Source organism: Gracilinanus agilis, chromosome 3, assembly GCF_016433145.1.
Source record: "Gracilinanus agilis isolate LMUSP501 chromosome 3, AgileGrace, whole genome shotgun sequence".
NCBI classification, from domain to species: domain Eukaryota; kingdom Metazoa; phylum Chordata; class Mammalia; order Didelphimorphia; family Didelphidae; genus Gracilinanus; species Gracilinanus agilis.
Window position 1 is genome coordinate 147,796,434 of NC_058132.1, and position 25,209 is coordinate 147,821,642.

Here is a 25,209-nt window from a genome sequence, read left to right on the forward strand (position 1 = left end):
ATATATACATTTGAGCCCTTACCTTCCATCTTAGAATCAATATTGTATATTGTTTCTAAGGCAGAAGAGTAGTAAGGTTTAGGCATTGGGGTTAAGTGACTTGCCCAGGGTCACACAGATTTGAATTTGAATTCAGGAAAATGAATCTTCCTGACTCCAGGCCTGACCCTCTGTGCACTATACCACCTGCTTGCCCTAGTAAGTATTTAATAAATGCTTCTTTCCTTCCTTTCTTTCCTTCCATTAAAAAAAATTATAAAATTGAGTGGTTAAAGTTGGGCTCTTTGACCTCTAAGATCCCTTCCAACTCTACATATTGAAAAAAATGTGAAGCTATACCTAGTAGGAATTCATGACTTCAGAACCACTAGTTCTGGAGAAAAGGGCCATTTTCTGAGACTAGACTGTTACTTCCAACTTATATGTCTTTGGGCAAGTCACTGACCCTTTCTGAGCTTCAATCTCCTCATCTCGAAAAGGGTAAAATGAGAAGGTCCTCATCTTTCCAGAGCTGTCTATGAACCTTATTATCTTAGAAGACAAATTAAATTCAGTTTCTTTGACTTCAAACCCAGCTCTCTTTCTACTGAGCTTCTTGCTTCCTTTAGCTATAAAACGAAGGGAATGAATTAGCTAAAGTATGTTAATGGCAACATTTTATAATCCTATGATTAAAAATAATTAATAAATGTAGCACTTTAAGGCTTACAAAGAGCTTTGTAGGGCGCTTCTCATTTGGTTTTCACAACAATCCTGTAAAGTAGATACTATTAATACTCCCATTTTTATAAAGGAAACTGAGTCTGAAAGAATATAAATGACTTGCTCAGGGTCTCATATCAAGTGGATTTGAATTCTAAGATTTCTATGATCCCTTCTAGCTCTCCATTCTATAATCTTGGTCTACACACTTCTTTATAAGATAAAAATCAATATTTTTTTTTAACAACTACTGCATGCTAGGCACTGCGATAGAACCTAGAGATACAAAAAGTCCTTACCCTCAAAAAATTTACAGTCTAGTGAGGGAGACAACAGGCAGACAAATACATATGTATTTATATGTACACACACATATATATATATAACAATTATATATATACATACACACATATAAATCTATATGCAGGATAAAGAGGAAATAATAAAGGGAAGTAACTAAATAAGAGGGGCTGAGAAAGTCTTCTGGGGCTTCATAATTACTAAAACGTAATATAGATATATAGATATAGATATAGCTCCACATACGGTAGGACTTCATTTTGTGCAAACCCAACATATGTGAATTCAAGTATACACGATTGGCAATTGTAAAAAATAAAGGCATTAACAAATTTTAATTACATGCTAAATTCATGACATTTTCCCAAGTAGCATAAAGCTTAGTGTGATTCATAGTTTTGCATCAAACACTAGCTCCTGCATCAGTCTTTGCCCAGAGTTTTTGCATGTAGCAAGTCACGTCCTCGTCAGAACAGAGGCTCTTTTTGTTTTATTAAAGCCTTTTAGTTTTTAATAATGGCCTCAAAGTACAAAAGTAGTGATGCTGGTAGCTCTGATAAGACTAAGAAAGTTGTAAAGTGTCTAGATATGTTTGTATCCTATGTGAACTTATGTTTATTTAAGTAGTGGGTTTGCTTAATTATGCAAGATTTTCAACGTACGTGAAGGATCTTGGAACATATTAGTTACATAAAATGAGATGAGATCTTACTGGGGGGGGGGGGAGAGAGAGAGAGAGAGAGAGAGAATGAGAGACAGAGACAGAGAAATGGAGACAGAGATGTAGCACAGTGGATCGAGCTCCAAACTAGAAGTTAGCAAGACCTGAATTCAAATCTGATCTCAGACTTCTATGAAGTATGAGACTATGGGCAAGCCACTTAATCCTGTTTGTCTCAGTTTCCTCATCTATAAAATGAGCTGGAGAAGGAAATGGTAAACCATTCCAGCATCTTTGCCAAGAAAATCTCAAAAATATACTTAGAGGCAGTCTGTCACAGTAGTGGATGGAGAACAAACCTTGGAATCAGAAAGACAAAGATTCAACTCCAGCTCATGATATATACTGGCTGATTTAACCTCTTAGTGCCTCAGTCAATTCTATAAGACTCTAAATGGCAGAGCGGGTACTGAGATGCGTTGCTAGAGAAAGTTCCCCCCCACCTTTCATCCCAGAGGTCTTTATACTAATGAAATCACAGGTCCAGTTCATAAAAGTGATTTTTTTCTCCATTTATTTTAATTAATAATACCATCCTGTTATACCCTGTATCCTGTTATATCAATAGCCCACAAAGTATTTAAGCTAAAGGAAAGGCTATTCTCTCTCTTTCAAGTAGAATGGGCATTAGTTACCCAGTAACTAAATCAGATGGTAACTCTATCAATAATAGTGGAATCATTGAAAAAGGCAGAAGTGATTATGATTTTCCATTTTGTAGGATTGAAACCTGATTCATTTAAATTTATTCTTGTGAGATCCTAGCTTCATTGTTTCCCTTTTAGATTTTAATATGAAGATGGAATTTTTAGTGGAAAGTAAAACAGATACAATGACATACTGAATAGCATAAATACTAGATAATAGAATTCTAAATATATTCTCTCTCTTCCTGGGTAAATATTGGAAATACACATTTATGATGGCAAATGGGTTACATTACTGCCTTCTTCTAGAAACTTAAACTCCACTTAAGTATTTAAACTTGGGAGTGGAAAGAAACAGACAGAATAATCATAACAGTTCATAAATTGTCTATTATTCCTCAAAGAATCGGGAATTAATAATTAGACATCTGGTTTCTAAAAATATTACAGTATACTCCATTAGAGCAGTCTTCAGCTAATTCCTATGACATTTATAAATCTAAATGACAAAGAACAAAACAAATATCTTTGAAGTAATCTGATGATTTTTAGTAGACATTATCTCTAATTGCCTGCCAAGCATCTCTATGTGGATATCTCACTGGACTCCATCTCACCTCTAGACTCAATGTGTCCAAAACTGAATCTGTGATCTTCCTTGATGAGCCAACTCTTTTTCTAAATTCATCTATTTTTTGTTGAACCACCATCTTCTCAGTTACTTTACTCAGGTTTGTAATATTGTACAAAGTATTCCCTGAATTTAAAATTCTACTTCCTGCCTTCATGCATTTACATAATGGATACCCAATGCCTAGAACACACTTCTACCACATCATCTTTCAGAATCTTTATATTCCATCAAGGCTTAAGCACAATCCCTTCCATGAAGCCTTTTCTGATTCCTTCAGTTGTAGTGCTCTCTCCAAATTCTCTGATATTTACTTGTATTCTACCCATGCACACCTCCGTTGTCTAAAAGTAGTCATAGGGAGGCATTGAAAGCTATCTCTGTAATCTTTCCCTTCTCTTTTCTTTAAACACTTACCTTCCGTCTTAGAATCAATATGAGGTATGGATTTCAAGGCAGAACAGTGGTAAAGGCTGGGCAACTGGGATGTGAATTGTCCTGGGTCACAGAGCTAGGAAGTATCTGAGATCAGATTTGAAGCCAAAACTTCCTATCTCCAGGCCTAGCTCTTTATCCACTGAGTCTTTTTTCAAAGGAGAGTAGAGAGAGATAGAAGGGAATTAGCATTTGTATAGTACATATTGTGTTCCAGGCAATGTATTAAGTGCTTTACAAATATTCTCTCACTTTATCCTTACCACAGCCCCTTGAGGTAGGGACTTTTATTATAGTTTCCATTTTACAATTAAGGTAAATGGGGCAAGTAGAGGTTAAATGAATTGTCCAGGATTACAAAGTTAGTCAGTATCTGAGAGTTGATTTGAATTCATGTCTTCCTGATTTTAGGCCTAACACTCTTTCCACTGAGCCACCCAATTGCCCTATGACTCCTAAGCCTAAGATTCCTGCCTGGAAGAGAGCAGGAGAAAAGGCCATGCAACTGGCCTCTCCATTTCCCTCTAATAGAGGAGACAGGAATAGAATTGTATCTTCTGGTTTAGGGAAACATATATATATTTAAATATTCAAGCTACTTTCCTCATCTCTATCCCTTAAGGGAGAAGTAAATCCAAGTTTACTCCCACAGGCTTAACTCCTTCCCACCAAACCCTAGTTACACAAAAAACCATCACAAACAGTGAAGGTTGAATGAACTCATTTATCTAAGAAAGTAGCAAAAAATCATCAGAAAAGTTCTGCAGGTTAGAATGTATAGAAAACACAATGAGTGAATGAACCATTTAGAAAGGGGCAAGCAGAGATCTCATTCAACCAAGAGAGGCAACAGTCTAACCCAGGGGTCGGCAACCTTTTTGGCGGTGAGAGCCATAAATGCTACATTTTTAAAAATGTAATTTCGTGAGAGCCGTACAGTGCTCACAGTGTGCACTCCTGTAACAGTGCCTGAAAAAAAATTGACTTTATGGATCCTGCAGAAGAGCCATATCTGGCCTTCAAAAGAGCCAGATATGGCTGGAGAGCCATATGTCGCCGACCCCTGGTTTAACCCATACACATTGTCTCAAGTTTCCTAGGAAGCAAACTGAAACATTTTTAGTCATTAACTGAAAGCTTTTCTTTTTCCATGTGTCTAGAGTGTCAAGAAAGTCTGGAACCAGCCCATCTTTTCTCAAAGGAGAAAGTAAAGAATTTTTCTCCTCTTCTAAGCTCTTCCCACCTCTGCCTCTAGGAGCAAGTTGTCAATCCAGAATCACACTTAAACATTAATATTCAAAATGGCTGGAAATGTAAAAATCTGAGTTTACATACATGCTATTTTTTAGTTTTTTTTTTTTTTTTTTAGTTGGATCCTACTCTTCATGACCCCATTTGGAGGTTTTCTTGGGAAAGATATTAGAGTGGTTTGCCATTTCATTCTCCAGATTTTTACATATGAGGAAACTGAGGCAAACAGGATTAAGTGACTTGCCTAGAGTTACATAGCTAATAAGTGTTTGAGGCTTGATATGAACTCAGGAAGATGAGTCTTCCTAATTTTAGACCTAGTTCTTTATCCACTGTACCACTTAGTTGCCCTTGTTCTATGCTTCCTCCCAATATATAAAAATTCTTCAGAGTAGAGACTATTTCATTTTTGCCTCCTGTGGAAGTGAAGTCTTAGTACCATGCATTTTAGCTGAGATTTGAAAGAAAGCATGAAGCTTTGGAGGGAGAGAATTCCAGACTTGGAAGCACCATGCTCCCATTGAAAGAACACTGGATTTGGGGTGAGAATGTGTGGACTAAAATCCTGGCTTGCCTCCTTTATTGCATTTTAGGTTTCAAGTCTGTTAGCTGTTGTATAAATATATATGTAATGGAGAATGGCTCATTTTTAAGGAATGGCCATTGAAAGGCGAGTCCTTAAAACCTGCACAGTCATTCTTTACCTGCTGCCAATTCAATACGTGGACTTTCAGAAGCTGGTTTTGGCTATAAAGACCTAGAGATTCAGGGGTAGCTAGGTGGCTCAGTAGATTGAAAGCAAGGCCTAGAAATGAGAGGTCCTGGGTTAAAATCTGACCTCAGACACTTCCAGGCTCTATGACCTTGAGCAAGTCACTTAACCCCACTCCCCACCCCCCAATGCCTAGTCCTTGCCTTGGAACCAATACATAGTATTGATTCTAAGAAGGTAAGAGTAAAAACAACAACAACTTAGAGACTTATATCATGTGGTGTTATTTTAAAAGCTTTCTAATTGGTTTCAAAACAAGGAAGAGTGATAACTTATAGGTCATCAGATTGAAACTGAACTTCTGTACAAAACTTTTCCATTCTCTGAGCCCATATATACTTTTCCTTCCAAGCAATCAGAAACTGCTGTGAGCCACCAGGTAGGAGGAAGGGCAGGTGACCACTTTATTCTTCCCTCCCCCACCTGCCTAACCAATGTCCCTACATACTTGGAACCTGTTTCTTTTGTTTACTCTTTTCCTGATTTTAGGTGAATGAATATCCAGACGTAGAACTGACCACGTTTGACCTTGTGAACTTTGAAATATCAGAAGAGCCAATCAGTGGTCTCCTCTGTCCCCAAAGTCAATAGCAGAAACCTTTGGAGTCAGCAGTAGCAACCTACCTGTCAGTCAACTAATCTATCAGGGATGCTGGCTAGGTTCAGAGGCAAACTTGGTGAGGACTCCAGGCAGGGAGAAAAAGGTGGCCAGAGCCAAGAGCTGCAAGGTACTCACTCTTCAGCTCCACATGTTCCCTACCTATGCACAGTACCTTTGTGCTTCAAATTTGAGGCTACTCCCCAGCCCAGGGACCTGGACTTGATTAACATTCATTATGTACCTACGGTATGCCATACACCATGCTTAGCACTGAAGTTACAAAGAAAGGCAAGACTGTCTTCTCCCTCACAAGGAATGTTTGAGCAGAGGGGAAAATGCGCCTTCTCAGTACTGGATGCATGTATGGGAGACTGGGTTCAAACCCTAGAACACACAATACCTTACCTCAAACTGTTGGTTGTTTACACACACACACACACACACACACACACACACACACACACACACACACACACACACACCTGATTGAANACACACACACACACACACACACACACACACACACACACACACACACAAGCCTGATTGAAAAACTGCTTTAATTAAACCAGAAAGATATTGTACCCAGTAATAGCAATCTTGTGGGATGATAAACTATGAATGACTTAGCTTCAATGATCCAGGACAATTTGGAGCAACTTAAGGCAAAGAATGCTGCCCACCTCCAGAGAAAGAATTGTTAGACTCAAAATGAAGATGAAAACATGCAATTTTGTATTTTGGTTTATTTGTGTTTTTATTTTGGGGTTTTGGTTTTGTATAAGTATTCTCTTACAATAATGAACACTATGGAATATGATAATTCATGTATACTCAGGAGGAAAAAAAGGAAAAATGCTTTAAGAAGCTATACAAAATAGAGATTCTCAGTTTCAGGCATAATCTTCATTTGGTCTACTTTATATAGAAATACTCATTTTATTTGTTGTTGTTTTTTTAAGTCCCAAACTTCTTCTAAAAATAAAAAAAAAGGAAAACTGTTTTAAGCTTAATTATTTTAAGTTAAGGTTTTGGCTCTTCCTAGATTGTCTCCAAAAAGGGGAGTAGAAATGGACTCAATGTACACTATGAATCAGGCATTAACTAGTTATAGTACAACATCCAATTCCACCCCTGCTATAAGTAACAAGTAGGAAAGCCAGGATTTCAAGCACATGTTCTCATCCAAAATCCTATGTTCTTTCAATGGTAGTATGATACTTCTATGACTGGAATTCTCTCTCTCCTTGTATCCTTCATGCTTTTTTTCAAATTCTAGCTAAAATCCTACCTTCTGCAAGAAGTCTATCCCAAGGGAGCATTTAGGTGGCTTAATGGGTTGAGAGCCAGGATTAGAGATGGGAGGTCCTGGGTTCAAATCTATTCTCAGACACTTCCCAGCTGTGTGAATATGGGTAAGTTACTTAACCCCCATTGCCTAGTTCTTACTATTCTTCTGCCTTAGACTCAATACACAGTAATAATTCTAAAATGGAAGGTAAGGGTTTTAAAAAAAAAAGCCTATCCCAATCTCTCTTAATGTTGGTGTCTTCCCTCCCCCAAGATCGTCTCCAGTTTATCATATATATATGTGTGTGTATGTGTGTGTGTGTGTGTATATGTTGTACCCCATTAGACTGCAATCAGTCCTAAAGTTCCTGAAGTTCTGTTCTGTAGTCAATCCTGAAGTGAGTTCATGAAGATGAGACTATTTTCACCTTTTTTTTTTTATAACCCCATCAGTTAGCATAGTGCTTGATACATTGTAGGTGCTAAATAATTGCTTGTTGCCTTGACTTGATGTCTATAAAAACCCTTTGAAACTATAAAACACTATATAATTATAAACTAGAATTATTATTCCTCTAAATTACTCCCTTGAAGTTTTCCATAACACTCTCTCTCTCTTTCTCTCTTTCTCTCTCTCTCCCCCATTAAAGCCCCTTATCTTCTGTCTTAGAATCAATACTAAATTTTGGTTCCAAAGTAGAGGAAAGATAAAGGCTAGAACACTGGAGTTAAGTGACTTGCCCAGGGTCACATATCTAGGAAGATACCCCACACAGTCTCTGGGGGCATTGGGCATAGCACTCAGTCTGGGGCTTGGGGTGTAGGTGGGACCCAACCCACCATCTCTAAAAGGTTTGCCATCACTGGCCTAGCCCTTACCACTCTTCTGCATTGGAACTGATACTTGGTATTGACTCTAAGACAAAAGGTAAATGCTTAAAAAAAAAGAGTCGGGGCTGATGCAGGGTAATATTTCCTCTGATTTTTTAAAGTTGTGAGCAAATAGTTATGTTATGTACTTAGCAAGCCATGAAGGTTCAGACTATATGTACAGAGATTTAGTATTGTAATAAAATAAAATGTGCAGTAAAACTCTCTGATGCATTTTATAATATGTGTATTAGTTATTGCATGACATGACAATTAAGCATAAATGATAAATTGTTCATATAAATGTCACTAGAGTCTTATTGCTTTTTGAGAAAGTGTTATTCATGTGTTTTGTTTTTACATTACAAACATTTGCAGATCTCGCCCACTTAATGACAGGTCTCTTACAATAAAGTAAAATGGTTAAGTAAAACCAACAACACAATGATTTAATCAGAAAGGTCATAGAATAGTTCACATCTGTAGCATCTTCCCTGCTCTACCCTCACTGCACAGTGCTTTAACAAAAACCAAATTTTTCCCTTGCATTGTTAGAAGTTAGGGATAGCACAGTGGATAGGGTACTAAACATAGATTCAGGAGGTCTGAGTTCAGATCCAGTCTCAGACACTTTCTGCCTCAGTGATCCTGGGAAAGTCGCCTCTAACTGCCTCAGTTTCCTCATCTGTAAAACTGGGAGAAAAATAGCACTTACCTCTCAGGATAAAATGATATAATATGGGAAATGTTCTTTGCAAACTATTATAGCTACTATTAAATATTAGAAATGTCTAGAATATTGATATAAATAATTTTCCCTGATTCAATATATAATCCAATCCTCATTGCTTACATATATATACAGAAAATTACACATGTTAAAAGAAAAAGGTTCTACTCTCTATCTAACCTTCCTTACCTGTAGTTTCTGGGCTCCACCCTTGGCTAAGGTGACTTGTATATGTTCTTCCCCCTAAGCCCCACCAGGATTCCTCCTCAATGTCTTTTTAGAATCTCTGAGCTAAAAGGACCTGAAGAGATAATGAGTCCAACTCTTATTTTACAAATAGGGGAATGAGACTCAAAAGGATTCATCAAGTTTCCCCAAATCAGAAAGTTAATTAATTGCAGAAATAAGATTAGAACTTCTTTTTCCTGATGGTTAATGTACTAGAAGAGCCCAAAGAAACACCTTACTCAAAGCAAGACAGTTAGTTGTTATAATGAATAGATTTAGACTTAAGTTCAGATCCTGACTCAGACATTTACTGTGTGACCTTAACCAAGTCATTTCCTTTTATTTACAATTTAGTAATCTATAAAATGGGTTTGAGAAGAGCATCTTCCCCCTTAGGCTTTTTGTGAAGATCAAATTAGTCAATGCAGTGGCTCTCCATGTATTATCTGGGGTCCCCCTTTCATGGGGTTCTCTAGGTTGACTAATAATACTAAGATATTTAAATTTATCCTATAGTATATATGAATAAATATACAGGGATGGGCTGATAAATTTCCAACATTCCCATCTCTAAAAATAAAAAATGTACTTATACCACCCGTTTAAAAGCAATCTGCTTTATTGACACTTTCTCCATCACTTCCTTAAATCTAGGCAAAGAAACAAGCTTTATTTTGTAGATTTCCTAAATTGGAATGTTCACCATGAAAATTTACAATCAATTGCAGAAAGAACTGGAAAGGAGGTATAAGAGGGAAAACTTAGATAATATATATATATATATATATTTTAAGGTGTGGTCACCAGGAATCAATAATTCAGATTGATTCCATAATTAAAATAGACTCAAGTCAGGATGGGTTTTATGGCAGTTTATTTACAATTGGGAAGGTAGAAGGTAGGGAAATAGAGAGAGGGAGAGGCTGGCCTGGGCAGCAGAGGTCCAGACCGAGAGAGGGTTAAAAGGCTAATTAAACTAGGCTACTGGTCACAAGGCCTTAGCAATTAGAGAGGCAAAGAAGCCTTATTGAGGCAAAGACTCTAGAAACGCCAAGGTAGGCCAAGGAAGTCAGCCTAATTTACCCACGTGACAATTCAGAGGAGAAGTTGCCTGAGGTCTCAGCTGAGATCCTTCAGCACCAAGTTCAAAGCAGGAACTACCTCAACAGGAAGTTACCATCATACTTGAAGAGAGAGTGTCTTTTCCTCACTTCCTGGAGGTCCATGTCTAATTCAAGTGGACAAATGGCAGCCTCAACACTGATTTGGACTGCCCAAAGGGCAGTCCCTTGTTCTTGATTTGTTACTTATTGTCACGTTTGGGTAACTCATGTCCCCTCCCCACTAAGGGAGGTGGGGATGACCTTATCTTTGGTGGCTAGAGTTTTAACTATGAATGGGGGGTGAGCTAATTCCATTTACACAGAGGGATAGAAAAGGTTACTAGAGGGACTGGGACAAGGTAGCCACTATGAAGCTGCCATATAGCAGAGAGTGAGTCAAAAAGGAAGCATCTTTATATTTCTAACAATGTGTTCAAAATCTACCGAAACTATTTCTTTGAAAGATTTTTAAATAGGCCAGAAAATTCTATTCCCAAATTTATAAAATGTAAAAATATACATTTTTATAGGTGGAATATTTATATCATATTTAGTACTTCAGAGAATAGAAAATAAGTATCCAAGAGGAGGAAGGGTCAACAATGTCAAATGCTGCTGAGAGATCAAGAAGGATGAGGACCTAAAAAAGGACCATTAGATTTGTGTTAAAGAGGTCACAGTAACTAAAGATAAGAGTTTCAGTTGGGTGAGAAGTCGAGGATAATGAAGTTGAGAACCAAAGAGGCTGGAAGAACTTTTTGATGCCCTCAAAAATAATTCCATGTCAGAACAGCTAGGTAGTGCAGTGGATAGAGTCCCAGGCCTGGAGATGGGAGGACTTGGGTTCAAATGTGGCCTCAGGCACTTCCTAGCTGTGTGACCTTGGGCAACTCACTTAATCCTAATTTCCTATCTTCTAATACATACTTAGTATGAATTCTAGGACAGAAGGCAACAAAGATTTTTTTTTTTTTAAAGAATCTTATGTCTTGAGCAAAAAGTAAAATAAAATCATGAAAAAAAGGAAAAACAAACAAAAACCAAACCTTCCTTGAACCATTGCTCTAACTTTTACTCTCCTTTATTTCTCTTTCCTTCTAGGAGAGAAGCCAGATTGTATTTTGGGCCCAAATAACTATCATTTGGACCCAGCTGGGTGGCACAGATAGCCCTGGGCTTGGAGTCAGGAAGACTAGAATTATAATCTGAATTCAGCTGTGTTACCCTGAACAAATTACCTAACCCCATTTGCCTCAGCTTTTTTCATTTGCAAAATGAGCCAAAGAAGGAAATAGCAAACCACTTCAGTATCTTTGTTAAGAAAATCTCAAATGAATTTATAAGAATACAAGCCATTCCCCAACTGACAAATGGTCAAAGGATATAAACAAGCAATTTCCAGATGAAGAAATCAAAGCCATCAATAATCATATGAAAAAATGTTCTAAATCATTCTCAATAAGAGAAATGCGAATTCAAACAATGCTGAGGTACTACCTCACACCTATCAGATTGACCAATATGGCAGTATAGAAAAGTGGTAAAAGTTGGGGGGCACATAGCAAAATTAGGACACTAGTGCATTGTTGGTAGAGTTGCAAACTAATCCAACAATTCTGTAAGGAAATTTGAAACTATGCCAAAAGGGCATATCCTTTGATCTGGTAATATCACTACTGGGTCTGTATCCCAAAGAGATAGTTAAAAAGGGGGAAACACCTACTTGTGCAAAAATATTTATAGCAGCTCTTTTTGAGGTAGCTAAGAATTGGAAATTGAGGGGGTGTCCATCATTAGGAGAATGGCTGAACAAATTATGATAACATGTTGGTGATGGAGGGTTATTGTGTTATAAGAAATAATAAGCAAAATGATTTCAGAAAGAGCTGGAAAGATCTGCAGGAACTGATGCAGAAACAAGCAGAACCAAGAGAACTTTGAACACAGTAACAGCAATACTGTGGGATGATGACTTTGTATGACTTAGCATCTGTCATCAATGCAATGATCTGGGACAGTCCTGAAAGACATGATGGGGAATGCTATCCACCTCCAGAAAAAGAACTATTGGAGTCAAATGGATGCAAATCAAAGCATAATATCTTTCATATCAGTGTATTTAAGGCTTTATTTGGGGGTTTTAATTTTGTTTGAGTATGCTCTTACAACAATGACCAATATGGAAATGTATCTTGCATGGTAATAAGAATAAAATTTTTTAAAAAGTAAAACATTAAGCATACAGGAAAAAAAAAGAGAGCCTCAAACGGAGTTATGAAGAGTCAGACTAGCTGACCGATGACAACTGTCATTTGGCCATAGAAGAATAATTCGTGCAAAATTCTTTCTCCTTTCTCTTCTTTCTGTTAATTTGTATCCTTTTATGCCTTCTTAACACTTTTCTTCACTTTATTATTTTTATAATTTACTTCCTTTTATCCCCTCTTCACAACTTTGCAGCCACACCCAACTTCCTTTTCTTTCTCTCACCAACTGCTACTCAACTACTCATCCAGTTTAGTCCATCTGCAGAGATGGTTTACCCCTCCTTGGCTGGTGCACATGATATAGCTTCTTGGAATCACAGGTAAGAGTTGAGGGCCAGGTAAACACCAAAGGTGGATGAGGAGCCCTGAAAAGAACTAGACAACCCTCACACCAAAGGTGTTATTCTCCTTGAATAACCATACACCCTGATGGGCCATTGTGGTAGCAAAGAATTAGAAATTAAGAGGTTGTCCTTCAATTGGGGAATGGCTGAACAAGTTGTACTATATGAATGTGATAGAATACTATTGTACTTTAAGAAATGACAAGCAGGATGATTTAGGGAGAATTTGGAAAGACTTACATGAATTGATGCAAAATGAAGTAAGTAGAACCAGAAGAACACTCTACACAATAACAGCAATACATTTTGATGAACAACTGTGAATGACCTAGTTATTCTCAACAATGCAGTGATCTAAGACAATCCCAGAGATTTGTGATAAAAATGCCATCTGCCCTCTGAGAAAGAACTGATGGAATATGAATGCAGACCAAAACATACTATATTTTACTTTCTTCTTCTTTTGTTTGAGATCTCTTAACACAAAATGACTAATATGGGAAAATGTTTTACTTAATTACACATGTAAAATCAGATTGCTTACCATCTCAAGGAGTGGGAGTAAGTGAAAGAGAAAAAGTGGGAAGGTAGGAGAAAATTTGGAACTCAAAAATCTTTTTTAAATGAATGTTTAAAAAATTGTCTTAAATGTAACTGGGGAAAAATAAAATCTTATTTTAAAAAAAGAGATCACTGCTTTCATATCCGATTACCCTCTAGTTTTTATGGAAACTTGATCATCCTGAAGTGTGGAAACACTTTCCTAGATTCTTCACTTCTTCTAGGAGTAAGACTAGCCTGCACTTTGAGCATATGTAGCAGACACTTGGCTTCTACAACAAGAAGAGTCCGACTACCTAAGAATTCATGCCAATTCATTTATCTTGGGGGGAAGTCCCAATAATTGATACTTAATAAGAATTTTTCTGTCTTCTGAACATGGCACCAATGGGCAAATTCACACCCACTTGGGAAACTGGAATCAAAACTGTTACCTGCTAGGCTCACTTCTGGTAAGAGAATAAAATTGATTAGTGAGTTCTTTTGATCAACCCTCTCCCAACATTCCTTTCTTGTAAATATTTGGCTGATTACCTTCTCCTCTTCTTTGAGTTCTTCTCCTTAGGTCCTTTTCCTCTTTCAAATGGAATTTTCCATCTCCTAAGACATTTAGCTTGAGACCATCTTCTTTAATTCTTTCTCAAATTCCCCTAAATTTCACAAGTCCAAAACCTTTACAATATGGGTATATTGATCCCATTTCCATCTTTATCTCCAAACCCTTCTGCCACACCACCTTCTCCTCTGGAAACTGGAAGTCTTCCTAATCACATTGAGAGTAATGATTTCTCTAAATTTATTAATATCCCTGAGATTCTCTAAAGTTAGTTGGCAGCAAAATCCTGTGGCAGAATGCTATTAACATGGCACACTCCCTAAAACACTTTTTGGGGGCTTATTTTAGATCTCTACCCATTCTAGAAAAACAAAATGAATCTTTCCTCTAAGTAAAAAGCCTCATAACCAAACTGGAAAAGTCAAGTCAAATCAACAAACATTTATTAAGCACCTATCGAGTGCCAGGTACTGTGCTAAATCCTGAGATTCAAATAAAGGCCAAAAAGAAAGAGGAGGAGGGTTCGAAATTAAGTAATGTCAGCTGAGGTCCTCTCTTTAGTCAGCCTTGCTACGAATAGTCCTTTCCCCTTTAAAGGCCACCAGATTGTATAATAATCCTGAAATGCATCTCTGAAGAATCAACGCTGACTGACCTTAGTGGGGGGAAAAAAATCTCTCTATGGGAATATCTACCACTTGACTAATGCTCTTTGAGTCTCTAAGAGAAAAGGCCCCCTCATTTACTATTATGCTCTTAAATAAAACATACCCTCATTTCAGCACAACAGAAAGAGTTTTTCTTTCAGATTGATAGTTAGGAAACCCGACATAGCCCTGGTCATTATGCTGCAATTTACATGGAGAATATAGTCATGCTCAAAAAAGCTTCGGTGCATTCCTTTATCCACATTTTGTTGGATGGTAATAAATTGTTTATTTGTGACGTTTTAAGGCTTAAAGTATCCCAGGGTTTGTTTTGTCCCTGTGTGAGATTAGGAGGACTAACTGTTAAACCTTCATTCACCCTGAGCTTTTGCTTAGCTATTCATGGACCACAGACTATTTATTATCTGAGGCCTGCTGCTTTTAATGACAGATGACAAATAAATACCACCTGGGAATATCAAAGCCCATTTTCCATACTCTTCAATCTTGTTCAACAAGAGTATCCTGGGGGATAAATGGAGGGGGGGGGGCTGATGCAAAATATATACAAAAAGAAGCAAAGCTAAAATTGGAATCGATGGCAGGAACTGCTGTAGGGCCTTTGCAAAATAAGCAAGTAAGTAGGCCCCAATGGGAGCAGGGGAAAAAAAAAGAAATTAAGGGAGTTTGGTTTATTTTTTACTGTCGGAAGAAGGTTGAGAATAGCTGGAGTTTGAGAAATTGCGGGGAAGTCCAAGGGACCAGCTGTGACCAGAACAAAAGCAGAAGGTGGAAGCTGATGGTAATGGCTAGGGTTTAACAATTAAAAATCATCTCATTTTGTGGATATTTCCTGTTAGGATTGCTTTTCACTTTCCAGTTCAGCAACTTTTTATGGAACATCAGGACTTTTTAGTTCTTTGCCTCCTTGGGGTAAAGATGCCTAACTGAGATCTGTTTGGTTTCTTGCCAGAAACCTAAGGAACTTGACTTTAAACAAAACATTTTCTTCTCCACCCCTGGGGACACATACATCTCATCTCCTGGGGTGAGATGTAGTTCTGGGAAGTTCAACCCTTGCTCAGGAAAGGTGGTTTCCAATTGTGCCCATTTTCCCCAGACTAAGCCCAGAATAAGCCTCCCTCTCACCCCTACCAACTCCTGAGCCTTAAACAAATAAATCAATTTATTTTTACATGTATTTATAATCTGTCCCTTCCATTTCCCTTCTCCAATTGAACAACAAAAATCTATGTCTCTGAATTGGAAGTCTATCAATCCCAGGTGGGAAGTTGGTGGCATATGTCTTCTTCAGTCTTCTGGAATCATGATTGACCATATCATTGATTAGAGTTCTCAAGTCGTTCCTCTACAATGTTATTGTTGCACAAATTGTTAACAGTTCTGTTCATTCTGCTCTGTATCAGTACATAGAGGTCTTCCAAGTTTCCTCTGAAACATTTTTATTATTTCTTATGACACAATAATATTCTATTACATTCATATATCACAATTGTTTTAGTCATTCCCCAATAGAAGGATGCCTCCTTAGCTTCCAATTTTTTGGCTACCAATAAAAGAACTGTTATAAATGTTTTTGTACTTACAAATTCTTTTCTTCTTTCTTGATTCCTTTAGGGTATAAACCTAGTAGTGGTGTAGCTACATCTAGTTTGGTAACTGTTTGGGAACTTGTGAGCATAGCTCCAAATTGCTTTCCAGAATAATCATAGCAATTCAGTTAATGAATTAATATGGTTAATATTACTTATTCTATAATATTAATACATTGATTATTGATAAATTAATACACCAACAGTGTACTAGTACCACCTCTTTTTTTTTAAAGCTAAAAAGATAGGATTGGAAGTAGGGAAAGAGGGAAGATTTTGAACCACTTATCTGGGAGTAGGGAAAGTAGGGTCAAAAGATGGAGAGACGTGGACTAGATAATTGTGTAATTAGGTCAGATGATTTGAAGTGTTTTGAATAGTCATAGTCTGAGTAGTCGTTAATGTTTCAAAGTCTACTAGGAAGAACGTTCTTTAGCAAAGATAAGTTTGACCTTGACTGGTTTAATATTTTTATCAGTGACTTGGATAAAGGCAGGAAAAACATGCTTATCAAATTTGTAGGTGACACAAAGCAGAGAAAAATAGCTAACACCATGGATGACAGTATTAGGACAGAAAGAAATCTTGATAAGCTAGAAAATTGGGCTATGTCAAATATGATGACATTTAAGAGGAATTATTGTAAAGTCTCACACTAGACTGCAAGAAATTGATTTCACAAAACATAAAATAATTGAGAGCTGATTTTTTTAAAAAACCTGGAAGATCTCAGATTTTAGTGGACTACAAACTTTATATGAGTCAACAGTGTGATATGACAACCAAAAAAGATACTATGATCTTAAGGAAAGAGACTAATAAACTAGAGAGAGAGTACTCAGAGGACAACCTGGTAGTGAAGGCCCTCAAGTTCATGCTTTATGGTGGTCCAATGAAAAAACTAGGGCGCAAAGGTGGTGCAGAGTAGATAGAGTGCCAGACCTGAAATAAGAAGTACTAATCTTTGTGAGTTCATATCTGGTCTTTGACCCTTAACTAATTTTGTGACGCTGTTTGCCTCAGTTTTCTCATCTGTAAAATGAACTGAAGAAGGAAATGTAAACCATTCCAGAATCTTTGCTAAGAAAACCCCCAAAGGGGCCATGAGTAGTCAGACATGACTGAAAAACAAATGAACAGCAATGAAGAAACAAGAGCAATCTTGTACATTGGAAAGAGAATTGACTCTAGTCAGAAAACATGGATTCATATCTCCCCCCTGACATTTGCTGTGTGGGTGGTTTTTGATAAATCACTTAAAGTCCATGGGTTTCAGTTTCTCTATTTGTAAAAAGAAAAGGTTGGACTAGATGGCCTCTGAGGTCCCTTTCATCTCTAGATTTGATTTTTGTCAACTAGAATTGTCTCACTTGGAGAAGAACTATTCAAAGGGACCACTTGGAAGATGATTTCTTCCATTATACTTCCAAAAAGAAGTATAAAAGATTATACTTCTTTTTGTTAATCCTTAAAAGGGAGAAAAAAGGTGCATTGGATGGAAGTTTCAAAGAGGGAAATTTAGGATTTCAGAAAAATTTTCCTTATAACTAGGATAAGCTGTGAGTTGCTTTAGTAAGATATGTAGATCCATATGAGTTGTCTAAATGCAGCTATCTAAGTGTACCTGAGATATCTTTGGAAAGCTGCTCAAACAGTCCAAAGGAAACAATTCCTTCTAGGAGGGAAGCAAGAGGAGGGCCAAATTGCTAGCCTCTCTCTTCCCTAGTCTCTTGGGAGCAGTAGCACACTCGAATTTTATCTATCTGTTCCCCCTAAATATTCTGCCTTAGAATTGATACCGAGTATGGATTCCAAGGAAGAAGAATGGTAAGAGTGAGACAATTGAAGTTAAATGACTTGTCTGGAGTCAAAAGAGCTAGAAAGTGTCTCAGGCCAAATTTGAATCCAGGAATCCCCACGTCCAGTCCTGGCTGTCTATTCACTGAACCACCTTGCTGCCCTTCCTGATCACTCTTAACAGGGGAGAATTTCTCTGAGCCTATACTCCAAGTCTCATGAAAATAAGGAAGCAGACACATGGGTCACTAATAATAGCTAGCATTTACTCAGCACCTCAATATTTGCAAAACACTTAAAAATATTAGCTTGTTTAATCCTCACAAGTTTGGGAGGTAGGTAATATTATTATATTTTGCAGATGAAGAAACTGAGGCAGACAGGTTAATTGACTTGTCCAGAGACACATAGCTAGGAAATATATGAGTTGGATTTGAACTCAGGTCTTCCCAACTCCAGTTGTAAAATGCTCTATTCACTTTGCCATTTAAGCTGCCTCAGACATATCAGGAGTTGCTGATGTCTGATCAGTTGCCTTTGCAGGAGAAGTATTACCATCTGTGATCACCATCTGTGCCTGCTTCCTCACATTGATGAGAATGCAAGATTGAGAGCATCCTGGATGAAAACAAGAGAATGGAACAGTCAGATTTTTACAGACTCTTTCCTAGAACATAACACATCTCACACATAACTTCCCCAAAGATGTAGAAAATATGAGATCCTACTGTATTCATTATTTATTATTAATTTTTTGACTTGGTAAAAACTGTCAAAATGTCTTCCAAATATTCTCATTTTCAGATGATATGTTGGAGTCTTGGAATGCTAAAAGGCTCCCTCTGTGTCATCCATGCTAACTCAAAAAGGACTAGCCTAGCCATCTATGCTGGGAGAAACAAAGGGCATGACAAATTCATGCTGCCCAAATTATGACTTGCAATTGGATGGATAGCCTATTGGATTAATGACACAGTAGAAAAGCCTGGATTTAGGAAAAGGTATACCCTGTAAAAGGACTAGGAATCACTTTCTCCGCCCTCCACATAAACTGAGGGATGGGAGGGGGGATGATTTTGTAAACCCATTTTGATCTATTTCCAGTGTAAGTTGGAGGGAAGAGACAAGGATTAAGAAAGATGAAAGCTTATCAATTTTAATTATTTCCCCAGGAAAGAAAATAATTCTCAGAATCCCTCACTCAGACATATTCAATGGCAGTAAAACTCCCAGAAAAGAAGTAGGCAGCCATTTTCCACCTCCTTGGAAGGTACAACCAACACTGGACTTGATAAGAATACCATACCAGTCAAATGGAAGTAGAAAGTGAGTTTCAGGGACAAGAGGACCAGACCTCTATGAAGGGAGGGGGGAATAAGTTCCATCAAACACATATGCAGGTAGATCCTTTAGGCCAGGGGTCGGCAACGTATGGCTCTCTAGCCATATCTGGCTAGAGGCTCTTTTGAGGGCCAGATATGGCTCTTTCTTTTTTTTTTTTTTAAACCCTTGTACTTCGGTGTATTGTCTCATAGGTGGAAGATTGGTAAGGGTGGGCAATGGGGGTCAAGTGACTTGCCCAGGGTCACACAGCTGGGAAGTGGCTGAGGCCGGGTTTGAACCTAGGACCTCCCGTCTCTAGGCCTGACTCTCACTCCACTGAGCTACCCAGCTGCCCCCTAGATATGGCTCTTTCTGCAGGAGCCATAAAGTCAATTTTTTTTCAGGCGCTGTTACAGGAGCGGCACTGTGAACACTGTACAGCTCTCACGAAATTACATTTTAAAAAATGTGGCGTTTATGGCTCTCACGGCCAAAAAGGTTGCCAACCTCTGCTTTAGGCTAAAGGGTGATTGAAAATTCTTAGAGTCTCATTCACCAGGACTACCTAGTAGTTACATTTATATAACTTCATGTAGTTATGTTTATATTTTATATAACATAGGATCATAGATTTGGTTCTGGAAAATGACCTTATAAATTCAACTCCCTCATTTTTATAGATAAAGAAACTGAGGCACTGAGAAGTTAAATGTAGTATCACATATCTACTAAATGTCTGGGGCAGGATTTGAATTCAAGTCTTCTAGACTCCAATATGCTACTTATCAATAATATTTTTAATTAAAAAAACTTACCCTACATCTTAAAATCAATACTGTGTATTGTTTCCAAGACAGAAGAACAATAAGAGTTATGAAATGGAGGCTAAGTTACTTGCCCAAAATCACATAGCTAGGAAGTATCTGAGGCTGAATTTGAACCCAGGACCTCACATTTCAAGGCCTGGCTCTATCAATAATATTCTAATCATATCTAGTGAGATTCTAAATTCATTCTTCCAGAACAAGACTGTGGGTTCTAGAGATCCCCCTAAGGTGCTAGAATGATTTTTCTCTACTACTATCAGCTTGAGCCCCAATTCTTCCCACTGTTGACTGCCAGTGATCAGCATCACAATTCCATTTAAACAATTAGCATCAATTATCTTTAAAAAAATAAATTTCTTATTCATTTGTTTTTAACATTCTTTTCCTTTTAACCTCTGAGTTCCAAATTCTCTTTTTCCCTTTCATCTCCTCCCCTCCCCACCAAGAAGGCAATATATTATCAACTATTTGTATATTGACCATATCACAAAAAAGGGCAAGAAAATTATACTTCAATTTCAGAGTTCATCAGTTTTCCCTCTGGAGGTGGATAGCATTTTTTTCACCATATTGGTTTAATGACACAGTAGATAAGCCTGGATTCAGGAAAAGATATATCCTGTAAAAGGACTAGGCTTCACTTTCTCTTCCCTAAGAGAACTGAGGCATAGGAGGGATGATTTTGTAAACCCATTTTGATTTATTTCCAGTGTAAGTTGGGGGAAAGAGCCAAGAATTAAGAAAGAAATAAGAAATAAGAAAGATGAAAGCTTATCAATTTTAATTATTTCCCCAGGAAAGAAAATAATTCTCCTCAGAATCCCTCACTCAGACATATTCAATTAATTGTCATGGAATACTGTTGTGCTATTGGAAATGATGAGGGAGATGGTTTCAGAAAATGCAGCAAGACCTATATGAACTGATGCAAAGTGGATTGAGAAGAATTAAGAGATTATTGTGCATAGTAACAATAATGTTGTAATGAGGATCAACTGAGATTTTGCTACTTTGAGCAATACCTTGATCCAATATAATTCCAGAGGACTTATGGTGAAAAAAATTTTTGGATGTATAAATCCTTTTCATTTTTCTTTGATTTAATATATAGAACTGGTATGCACCATTTTATATCCCTGTGGACCTAGTTCCAAATTGTTCTCCAGAATAGTTAGAACAATTCAGAATTCCACCAAAAGTTCATCAATGTACCTTTTTTCCCTCATTCTATCTGGCATTTGTAATTTCTGGTAAATGTGAGATAATACCTCTGAGTTGTTTTAATTTGTCTTTCTCTAATCAATAGTGCTTTAGAGCACTTTAGAGCATATATCCTTTAGCCATTTATTAATTGGGTAATGGCTCTCATTTTTATAAAATTTACACTGTCCTATACTAAGTATATTCTGAGAAATAAGGCTTTTATCAGAGAAACTTGCTTAAACATTTTTGATAATACTTCACTGTCAATGGTATCTTTTAGCAAAATGTCATTTCCCTCATTATCCCTTTTAATTAGGTCTATTTTTGCTTTTGCTTTGCCTAAGATCATAATTGTTTACCCCCTGCCTTTTTTTTTTAAACTGAACCTTATGAGATTCTGCTCTGGTTCTTTATTTTGAAACATACATGAACCTAATGGCATAGTATCTAAATTCTTAAAGAAAAAGTTAAACAAGTTATAGGATAAAACAGTAAAACTATAATAGTGGCAGAACCTCAATTTATCCCTCCTAGCCCCAGACAAATCTAACCATAAAATAACCAAGAAGAAGTTAAGGAAATGAAAAAAAGTTTGGAAAGGCTGGATATGACAGGCCACTGGAGAATCCAGAATAAGAAAAGAAAGGAGTAAATCTATTTTCCAACTCTTCATAGCACTTTTACAAAAACTAACCAAGTATGAAGGCATAAAAACCTCATAAACAAATACTTATAAAAGAATAGTTACTAAGTTTTTTATATGTATGCATATATTAAAATAAAGTTAACTTTTACAAAAAGATGTTTACTTCAAACATATAACAACGAAAGTATGAAAATTTCCAGTCTCTTATTCCCCAACATCTTGGAGATACACACTCCTCTTTATTTTCTATGACACCACAGTCTCTGGAAATAATGGGCTCAAACTTAAAATAATTTCTACGCAGCATTTGTCCACCCAGTTCACTTGCAAATGCAGTATGACTGATGCATGGATGGATGGATGAGTCCAGTTCTCTGCTACTATTGGACTCCCCCAAGCCAGTTGCTTCCCACATTGTTCCTCAGCATTTTTACTTCTGACAAATTACAGCATGGACTCTAGTTCCCAGACTTCTGGTGCTATGATGTCTCAAATTTTCAGATGCTGACAAGGTCATAGGCATCTCCGATGGTTTCATCCAAAAGCAATTAAGAAGAGGCATAATAGAGATAGAATCAAAAACCAAACTATATGGCTTTGATGGGGGTAATAAAGATCCTGAGGACCCTTTCCCTACTAAGGCCTTAGTCTTTACCTCCTCACTGAACATAGGTAGTGCAAAAATAAATGTAAGTGAATTGATTATTGATTATAAACTGATTAGATACTCTGCTTGTTGTGCTTACAAAGTATCTTCAGTTTATATAATTGAAGTGAAGCTCATAAGTGAACTTCTCTTCAGGGCCAGGCACAAGGACACTAAGGAGACTCTTGTTATATAAAAATAAACTAGTTATTGAGAATAAAAGTATAAAAAAAGATTTCTAACTCTAAGGGATTCTAACTCTACCCAAATAAAACTCCCTGGTTCCACAAGGAATTACTTCTGTTTACGCTGAGCCTTCCTAATCAGACTAACTCAAATTTTCACTATTCTACAATAAACTAACACTATTATCCTTATAAGAAGTTATAAAAATAAAAAAGCCCAGCTGACTGAGCCTGAGCAAGAACCAAGTTAGGACTCTGAGCCTTAGCAGACTCAGAGTCCAAACCATAGACCAGGTTTTTCTTTGGTCTTCTCAGATATAAAAACAATTTATAAAAACAGCAATATACAGTCACTAGTGGTTTCCCAAGTTGGAAAAGGAAAACCACTTAGCTCCTTTAGGTTTTTCCCTCCTTTCCTTCTACCTCTGATAAGGAGAAAAAAAAAGATGTCACCTCCTCTCAGCAGAGAGAGAGAGAGAGAGAGAGAGAGAGAGAGAGAGAGAGAGAGAGAGAGATACAGAGAGAGAATAACTCCTCCCCCTCGGAGTAACTGCCACACCCAGAGACTGTCACAGAAAAGTCGTTAAACTGTCAACATTTGAAACTGAGATCTCTAAACTAATATAACAAGACTTAATTTCTAATATCATCCTTATAGTAGGAAATGAACTCTTTAGCACCTTTTGAACACATCCCATTTCTAACTAATCAATAGTCCGTTTCTTCATCACTTGATTAGTAGCCCAAAACCAGTTACAGTATATCTGAGTATGCACTAAAGTCCATTTGGGGCCAGCATCTGCCAAACATGCTGTGAATAACCATAAGAAATGGGTTCATTGGTCAGCCCAGTTCTCTCCCTTTGCCCATGACCTACTCACCACAGTTTGTTTTGTTGTTTGTTCAGTCATTTCAATTGTGTCCAACTCTATGATCCCATTTGAGATTTTCTTGGCAAAGATACTAGAGTGGTTTGCCATTTCCTTCTCCAGCTCATTTTACAAATGGGAAACTGAGGCAAAGAATGTTAAGTGACTTGCTCAAGAAAACACAGCTAGTGAGCACCTGAAGTTAGCTTTAAATTCAGGAAGATGAGTCTTCCTGACTTCAGGCTGGGCTCTTTATCCACTGTGCCACTCAGCTGCCCTGGTTTGGTCATGTCCCCAGTCAAGGGGTACTTTCTTTGTTTCCAGTTCTTAGCTATCACAAAAACTGCTGTTGTAAAAATATATTGAGGCATAGTGGATAGAACACCAAGCCTGGAATTGAGAGGACCTGGTTCAAATATGATTTCAGACACTTCCCAGTTGTGTGACCCTGGGTAAGTCACAACCCTATTTGTCTTGCCCTTGTGCTTCTGTGTTAGAATGGTTAATAAGACAGAAAGTAAGAGTTCAAATATATCTATATATGTATTATGAGGTATATATATATATGCATTGTATATGTATCACTTCAGTTGCATGAGTGCATGCTTCTCATTTTCCTGATTTGTAAAACAAAAGAATTAGACTATATGGCTTCTGAAGTTCTTAGTAACTCTGGATTGATGATTCCATGATCCCTGAGCCATGTCTAGCAATGGGGTCTGGACCAAAGAATGTGGTCAATTTATTTATATTTTAAAGCATAGTTCTGAATTGCTTTCAAGAACAATAGTGCACAGGTCCATCAATAGTGTATTATTAGTATGCCTGTCTTTCTTCAGCTGCTCCCTCCACCACTATTTCCATCTTTTGTCATCTATGTCAATTTGCTGGGTGTGAGTTGAAACCTCAAATTTGTTTCAGTTTGCATATCTTTTATTATTAGTGATTTGGAACAACCTTTCATAGTATTGTTAATAATTTCTTCTTTTGAGAACTGTTTCTTCTTTTGAGAACTGTTTGTTCATATCTTTTAACCTCTTCCATTTACAGAAAGACGTGGGCAAGCATACACAGGATTAGATGACCTGGATAGGTCATGTTCTGTTCTGTTCAGAAAGAGTACATGAACTGATGTATCAAATTGTCCACTCCTTACATCTTCTGGTCAGCCCTAAGTTAAGCTTTTAATTTCAGTTCTTTGAAAGATACCTTTTCTATCATTCATTTCACAACTCTGCAATTACTGGATTTCTTTTGACTCCTTACTAAGTTATACTCTTGCTGTTTTGTTACAAATACATCTTTGTCTTCCTCTCAAAATATTAAAACAATACAAATCTTTTCAAATGTCCCTTGTGATGGGTATAATAGTGTTATTTGTAGATTTCAGCACTCAAATTTTAGTGTGGATTTACAAATATTGATTTCTTTAGGAAGTTCATTT

At 37.2% G+C, this 25,209-nt stretch overlaps 1 pseudogene; it reads left to right on the forward strand.

Moving 5' to 3' along the window:
* The first annotated feature begins 5,343 nt into the window (after positions 1-5,343).
* LOC123241285 overlaps positions 5,344-25,209 on the forward strand; it is a 109,470-nt pseudogene continuing 89,604 nt past the window's right edge.